This window comes from Vicugna pacos, chromosome 36 (genome assembly GCF_048564905.1).
Source record: "Vicugna pacos chromosome 36, VicPac4, whole genome shotgun sequence".
Lineage (NCBI taxonomy): Eukaryota > Metazoa > Chordata > Mammalia > Artiodactyla > Camelidae > Vicugna > Vicugna pacos.
The window spans coordinates 6,737,420-6,745,860 of record NC_133022.1 but is presented as its reverse complement, the minus strand read 5'-3'; the positions used below and the strand labels follow the sequence as shown (position 1 = coordinate 6,745,860).

Sequence of the window (8,441 nt, the reverse complement as noted above, 5' to 3'; positions counted from 1 at the left end):
CAGGCAGCAGAAAGCTCAAAGAGATTCCAGGACACTGTATCCATGAAAGGGGATGGTAAATTTTGGCCCCATCCTGGTTTTGTAAACAGAGATGTATTGGGACACCCCTGTGCTCATTCTTTACCGTATTGCCCGTGGCTGCTGCCACAGCTACAAAGCTGGGTTGTTGCAACACAGACCGTGGGGCCCAATAAAGTAAAAAATATTTACCGTATGTTCCTTTACAGGAAACGTTTGCCAGCCCCTGCCATGGAACCTCGAAGTCCCTTCCTTAAGAATACACTTATGACCTCTTCATTATTTCTTAGCCCAATGGTTCCCAAACTGTCTTCTGCACAATATTGTCTAACTTAATAAGTGTTGTGGGGAAAAGATCCATGCTAACAGTAGTTTTCCCTTTGTAGTTTATTTTAAAATAAAATTTAAGACTACCAAACTCATTGCTATGGCTTTTATTTTTATGTGATAACCTACCTTTATGAAAAGATGTCCCAAGCCTGAGAGCACCAGGACATCGAGTGAGAGATCGCCCGATATATGAGCATGCGGTGTTCCACCTGTGCCTTGGTGCCCAGGCAGCACTCACACAGACACTGACGAGATGCTTGGTAACATCTCTTTGATGATGGCTCATCCTCTGTGTCCTGTCTTATAATTTCAACACATTTGTGATACTCAATGTTTATTCTAAATTAACCTTGTTTTGTACCACAAACACATTGCCTATGGATGTGTTGCTGAAACAAGGAAGTCTTAAACAAGAAGTAGAATATTTTTTCTTATCAAATTGTGTCTGAATCAAGTGATCAAAAGGTCGGAATATTACAAAGTAAAGATGAGCACTGCAGCCTTCCATTTCTAAAAATTCAGGAAGTGAGATTTCCAGGACCAATTTTATGTCCAATTCCAACAAAATAACATTTAGTAAGAAACCACTAAGAAGAAAATATGATGAAAGTTATTTGTCTTTTGGATTTACATACATTGGAAATAGAGTTACACCTCATGCTCATTGTGTGTTATGTAAGCAAATTTTATCGAAAAGCTCTTTGGCCCCTACTAAGCTTCGAAGACATTTGGAAACCAAACATGCTGCATATAAAGACAAAAACATAATCTTTTTCAAGCAACATCTTGATTCATCTGAAAACTATAAACCCCCAGCACCTAAAATTGTCAATACAGATCATGGAAGCACTAGAGAAGCATCATGCACTGTCAACTACCATGCAGCCCCGAGCGGAGAGGCTCACGCATCAGAGAATTGCTCACCAAGCCTTGTGCAAAAGACATCGTGATGCGGGTGTGTGACGGACAGTATAGTAAAAACAAATAGACGCGGTGCAGCTGTCAGACAGCACTGCTGTTGAATTAAGGATCTAGCTGCTGCCACTGAAGAAGGAAGGGCCTGTTTGTCGACGGAAAACCTGCAGCGCATTCTCACTGCAGCTACATGAACCAGCCAAAGTCTCAGGACGTGCTGTGCTGCTCATGCTTGTTCGTTGCAGGTTTATCGAGTGCACTGAGGACGACCTGCTCTTACGTGGATCTTTGCAGGGAATGCCGTTGGTGAGGACATTCTCAACTGTGTCCACAGCTTTATGGAAAAATGTGAAATTGAATGGGGAAAATGTGCTGGTGTTCGTAGTGATGCTTCTAGGGTGATGGAAGGGAAAATTGCTGGGGCTGTCACCTGGATGAAATATGTGGCTCCCGAAAGCACCTGTTATACAGACATGCACTTGCAGTTAAAATAATACCTGCATCTCTGGAAAACGTGCTTGATCAGGCAGTCCAAATCATCAATGATATTAAAGCTCAGCCACATCGGTCCAGACTACTAACAATTTTATGTGAAGAATTGGGTGCCCAGCATACAGCACCTCTAAATACAGAGGTGAGGTGTCTTTCCCGATGTAAAGTTCTTGTAAGATTTTGTGAGCTTCGTCATGAACTATTGGTTTTTGTGGATTCTGCTTTTTGAAGATCTGATAAACAAATTCATAGTGGTTGCTAAGACTTGTATATCTTGCAGATATTTTTACTAAATTATATGCGGTTACTCTGTCAATGCAAGGGGGAAATGTGACAGATTTTACAGTATTTGATAAATTATCATCAAAAGAAAGCTGTTTTCCTACACTCAGTGACTAGTCCTATGGTTGATGGAGACACTCGCAGGGCTGCTGTGCAGCACCCCAGGGGTTTGTGTTCTGTTTTGTTAATATTTTCCTGTAACAAAGGATAAGAGTGCTTGGGTTAGAAATCCATCTACAGTAACTTAAACCAGCCTCATTAGTGGCATGGAACTTTGAGAGCCTGATTGATTTAACATCTGATTCCCAGGTGAAGCAAAATTTCACTGAACTTTCAGGAAATGATTTTTGGAGCACCCTGAGTCAGGAGCAGCCAAGCGTTGCGAGGCGTGCAGGTTGTGTACTGCTTCGTTTGCTACATGCACCTGTGTGAAGCAGGATTTTCCTATTATGCTGCAAAAAAAAAAAAAAAACCTGAAAAAACAGGAAAAGACTTGATGTGGACCTTACTTAGCAACACCACACCTAACATTAAGTGGATATGCCTCCTCATGTCCGCTTCCCCCTACCTGGTGTTCCATCACCTCCTGTCCCTCTCTAGGACTTAACCCCCACCTCTCTATCACTCACACCCTCTCTCTCCCTGCCTGTGTCTTTCTGTCTCTCCCCCAGGCCCTCCGGCCCTGAGCTCAGGTTCAGCCCTGTCCAGGGTCACAGGGCCCCAGCTCTCCCAGCCCTCCCACCCTCACGGCCAAGTTCGAGCCCTGGCCCTGCTCACAGAGGTGGAGCCGGTTACAGAGCTGCTCTCGCTGGCATTTACTGCTGCACCGCTGTTCCCCCCCTTCCCAGGCAGTGCAGTCTCACCTTGACCTGTTGGTGGCCCAGCCTGGGCCCTAGAGCTGCTGCAGGGCTGGCCGCCTCCCCAACCTGGAAGGAGGGAGGGCCCCGTGGGCTCCAGGGACAGCTGGTGCATAGTGGAGTGGACTCATTTTATACCCAACACCACCTCCTTGGCAGTGGTGGCGCCCCACCCACTGACCCTGCCCCGCCCACCTCAGAGTCAGGAGGCTGTGGGAGGATGAAGGGCGCTCACGGGCTCACTGAGAGCACTGCCGCCCTCAGCCCCACTCAGGGCCTGCTTGGAGCCGGGGCGGCTGGGCAGATGACACGCAGCGTGGGGACATGGGCCTGGTCAGTGCGAGGCCTCTCGCTGGATGCCCGTGGCCCCTTCTGCACCTCATCTGTTCCTCATCATGAGACACGGCCACTTCATTCTGATCATCTGGCTCACGACCAGATGCCCCTGTGACTGACAGGTCCACCTGCCCAGTGAGTGTTTGCAGACTGAAGCTGCACAGCCGTCACTGGATCAAACACAGGCTGTGCCCGCCGCCCAGAAGCAGCCCCGGGGCCCCTATGGTCACTGCTGCCCCACAGGGGTGACCTTGCATCCGCCCTGTCATCCTAGTTCCTGCTGGTTTGTGAATTGTGTGCCTGTGAATCACTGTGTGCCCTCGAGAGTGTGTGACCACTGGTCTTCCAGGAAACAGACACTGACACAGAGAACTGTGACAGATTCATTAGGGGTGACAATAGGAGACAATAGCAGAGGTGGCAGGATGGAGCAGGGAGACATTTAGGCTGCAATGCACCTCCGACATCGTCTCTAAACACATCGTTGCCACAGCTTGGGGTCCCCTTCAGCTTTCAAACTTACTGGGCTGTAAGGCAAAAAGAAATATTTATTTTAATAGGATCTTATTTTTTCCTGATTTTGTCTTCTCTAACGTATGCATGGCCTCTGACAGACACTGCAGTCTGTGGGTGCAGCTCCATGTCTATATATAATGGAAATAATTGTTTTCACATCTCGGACACAGATCTGAAAATGTGCACATTCTCATTATTACATTTCCTTCTTTAACTTGTAGGACCAGAGGTTTAATAGAAGAAAGTGACCCTTCACCTTATCTCTAAAGCAGAGAATAGTAAGCTCTGGGCCTGAGCTCTTAGATCTTCAGTTTAATTTAATGTACTTCCCGAGGTCTCTTTTGATGATTCTGTGTGCAGACACTTTCTTTTAAACTATGAGAATGCTGAGTGAGAAATATGTCCCAGTCATATTGCAAAACAATGTGTGTGCTTCACCTGATCCTCCTCACAATGACATCAGGAGCCAGTGTTACCCCCGGCTCACAGACAACAAAGCTGAGACCCTGTGGGGGCCCCAATGGGTCTTGGTGTTGGGGGCTGAACTGCAGGAATTCAAACAAAGTATCAGAAATTGGATCTTCACACATAAACATAGAGATGCTATGCTGGCAGTGGGCATGGTGACAGGAGGGAGCAGGGGTGTAGGGACGGGGTCTTGGAGGGGGTCTCCTGACCACTCCTGACTTCCCCTAAAGAACCTGCCTCATGCTGAAGGGCAAGGCACCTGCTCAGCTGATCTGAATCCTGCCTGTACTTTTCAAATCACCGGGGCAGAAGAAAACTTTAGCCACACAAAATATTCTGAAAAAAACAAGCTAAATTTCACTTTCTCTGATATCCAGAGATTTCTTTCATCCAGATCTAGGACTTTCAGAAACCCGAGAGAACAATCATTTGTATATGACGTTGTGAACTGAGGGCTTTCTGGAGGCAGTGGGTTCTGACGGGGATATGTGCATGGCTGCACTGAGTCCCCTGCACACACACGTGGCTCTGAGTGGACCTCACGTTGCATTCAGAAAGCCTGCCTGGACTGCCCTCCCAGCTGGGAGTGACCTTCCAGCTCCAACAAACCCTCGCTGGGCACCTCAATTTCTTTCTTCCCCTTCACACCGTCCTATTCACTCCTGTGTGGCTCACGTGTCCCTCTTTTGCACTTTGGGGCTTTGTATTGGCACGTCTGTTATGGTGATGACAAGCTGAATGTCTCTCTCCCTCAACCCTCGAAGGAACACCCTGAGACCCCAAAAGTTAGTGGTGTGCTTCATCCCAAAAAAAGTACATCACATGGTCCAAGCCGGAGGCACATCTGCCAAACAGGGACTTAAAACTCATTTGATATTCTGTCAAAAGTCTCTTGTACTATACAAGAGACACCTGCTTCCCAGGATAGGATGGGGAAATGACAAAGCCCATCAAATGTGTGTGCTAGGAAACTACATGAACATTATAATGTCCCAAGATAGGTTTCCTCAGGCAACGCAAGGCCCTGGAGTGCCATCTCCCCTTCAGAAAAGACTCAACAATGGAAAAGGACAACATGCTCTCATCTTACCAAGTGGAGAAACTGGTGGCTCTGCCTATGCCTGAGGACCCAGAGGCCACGAGGGTGGTCCAGGTGGAGGTGGCGAATAGCCCATGAAGGGTGACGTTGGGCCACTCATACAGGGGGAAACATGAGCTGGCCCTGAGTAAGAACGGGGCGCTTTGCCATCCACAGTGCCCTGTGGAACAGAAGAGAGATCTGCTGAATGACAGACAAAAGGATAAACACAGACAAAACCAGAAACATAATGCAGCACCTGTCAGCACCTGTCACCCTCACCTCCACCAGGTGGCCAGACAGCAGAGCACTACCACATGCTCCACCCAGCCTGGGTCGACAGAAGGACACAGGGATACGACACGGAGGCTGCACGTCACCAACAAATTCTGTAAGTTCATGCAGCCAACGGTCCTAACCGATAAAAAACTCATAGAGGTCCCAGCAAATTGACTAATATTCACCTTATGAAAACGAAACTTCTCCATGGAGAACAAAATTTTAAGGAATCTTCCAAAGCTCCAACGACACGTAATGTTCTGCAGAACAAGAACACAGAGAAACAAAGAATGTTAAAACACATTCTCCACACGTGCAGAGTCACACCTGGGTTACTGCTCTGCCTGCAGCACCCTGCCAGGCCCTTTCTGCCCCCTCCTCATGTAGGGCCCTCCACCACCCTGCAGGGGCTGCCCCTGGGTGCAAAGAGCCCTGGGGAGCTTGGCAGCCTGGAGTCCTATGGGGGAGCTGCTCAAGTGCTCCTGAGGAGATAAGGCTGTCCTTAGGAGGTAGTCAGGCTCCGCTACAATCACCGCTATCCCCAGGGATGTCTGGGTTTTAACTGTGCTACGAAGCACACACTACATGTGTCCTTTGGGAAATTGAAGAGGAAAGTCTTGATTCCACAACTGACACCAAAGGGACCCTACTAGCCCGTGCGAAAAATCCCACGGCATCTCATGCTGAATCAGAAGATCAGCTCTGACAGCTCCCAGGGCAGGACCAACTCGGTGCAGGGTGGGGAGCACAACGGGAGGATGCTGCTGAGTGTTGCAATTCCCCTGCAGGGAAGTAGGCCTCTTCACTGTGTGCTATTTCCCTTCAAGCCTCTACATCCTACTACAAAAGCAACAATTCTGAGAGTCAGGCTTTTCTACCCAGACTACAACTGGAGGCAGCGGGCCAGGCACATTTCCCTCCCGAGAAAAGACAGAGGTGGGTTGTGACATTTACCCCACCCAGGAAGACTCAAAGCTGCACAAAGCCCACGGAACAAAGCTGGAGGGAGACCTCTGCACTTTCCCAGTCATGAGGACTTGAACGGCCATGCAAAACAGTAGAATCACCTGGACTGAGCCGGGAAACCAAAGAAGGACAACAGGAATCTCGATAACTTAAACAGCAACAATCAGAAAAGAAAGTGTTAGGGAAGAAACAGAAAAGCGAGGATACATAAGTGTGGAGCAAGGGCTAAAACTGAAGACCCACATTCGACAAACAGACAAAGTCTACGATACTCAGCATGTAAGAACTCTGATACTTTCTGAAGGCTCCATCGAAGGTGATAGGGCTGAGGGGAGAAGACCACTGTGCCCGTGGGCAACAGTTTGAAATTCTAATGACACAAAACACTTGTATAAAAACACATGTCTACAGAAGAGGATAATACAAAGGCAAGGAAAAAAAAACAACACATTCCATAGAGAGACATCGAACGTTATGAACACTCAATTTACCTGAGCCTCCACATCGGAATCAGGTGTCAGGAAGGGGCCAGGCCGAAGTTGAGACGTGTCAGCTCCTGCGTGGGCTGAAAACCACAGAAGGGATGGAGGATTAGGCTCACCTGCGAAGACTTTGCTGAAGCCACACAAAACCTGGTGAGCCTTCCTTCCCCGTATCCCACTCGTCCCCGCATCAGACCGAGTGGGAGACAGGTCTCGTGACCCTGAGGGAGACACCACAGGCCACGGGTTCAGGTGTCTCTTCCATAGCCGATCAACGGCCGTGGAAGGTCAGGGCTCCACACGCTGCAGACAATGGCAGGGGTGGGCTTCTCCTTCGGGGAGCCCGGAACGTGCTCCCTGTTGAAGCCCCGTGTGCAGAACTGACACGCCTGCCTTCTGTCACAGGCCTCTTACTCCGTAGCACTCTACAAGAGACACCTCCTCCCCAGGGCAGGATGGGGGAGGGGAAGACGCGGTCCATCAATTGCGTCCGCTAAGGGACCAGGGGAGCACGGCCGACAGCCCAGTCAGGGTGGCCCATGCCCTGGGAGGGACCTGGAGAGCGATCTGCCCTTCTCCTGCAGTGACGCAAGGAACAAACAGAGGAATGGACGCTTTCCTCTTACCAAGTGGAGCATCCGGTACTGGTGAGCGAGGCTGCACAGGGCCCAAGGGGGGCCCAGGTGCTGGTGGCAACACGGGCCGGTCCCTGCAAACGCCGGGACGCTGCAAGGTAACCTGCAGGGCAGAAGGGAGAGCCGTGTCAGGCGACAGAAACGGAGCGACCACCGACAAAAGCCGAAACCCAACGCATCAGCTGTCGGCACCGGGCACCCTCCCCACACCCCGCCGGGTGCCCACCCAGCAGCACAGTGCCCCACGCTCCACCCAGCCCTCTGGGGCCTGCAGCCGGCAGCCCGGGCCGCGCAGCAGGACACGGGGGGACAACAATGGCGCCACACGACGTCGCCGGTGTCTCCAAGTGGACGAAGCCAAGGGTCCTGCCTGCGAGGATGCACACAGAGCTTCCAGCACTCTGACAAAAGCAGCGCCTTCACAACAGGCAGCCCCTTTGGGCAGGACAGCCCTCCTCGCCACCACCCCAGCTCCACGGGAGCTGGCCCGGCGCGGACCAGGAACACGCAGAAGGGACGGACGTGAAAAGCTCGTCCTCCACACGTGCAATCAGAGCCGCACCTGGGTCACCGCTCTGCCTCCAGGACCCTGCCTGGCCCTCTCCTTCCCCCCAAACCAAGTAATCTCCTCCGACCTGCAGGGGCTTCCCCTGGGCGCAACGTGCACTGGGGAGCTGGGCACCCCGGAGTCCTGCGGGGGAGCTGCCCAAGTGCTCCTGAGGGGACAACGCTGCCCACAGGAGGTAGTCAGGCTCCGCTACAATCACCGCTATCCTCAGGGACGTCT

General features: G+C 50.6%; 1 long non-coding RNA gene across 1 annotated transcript; it reads right to left on the bottom strand.

Moving 5' to 3' along the window:
* Positions 1-3,600: 3,600 nt before the first annotated feature.
* On the bottom strand, positions 3,601-7,090 carry LOC140691618 (uncharacterized). Its single transcript, XR_012067366.1, has 4 exons — positions 7,029-7,090; positions 5,757-5,831; positions 5,305-5,473; positions 3,601-3,757 (listed from the first exon to the last, which is right to left on the bottom strand). It is a non-coding gene; the product is annotated as an uncharacterized lncRNA (long non-coding RNA).
* Positions 7,091-8,441: the final 1,351 nt, after the last annotated feature.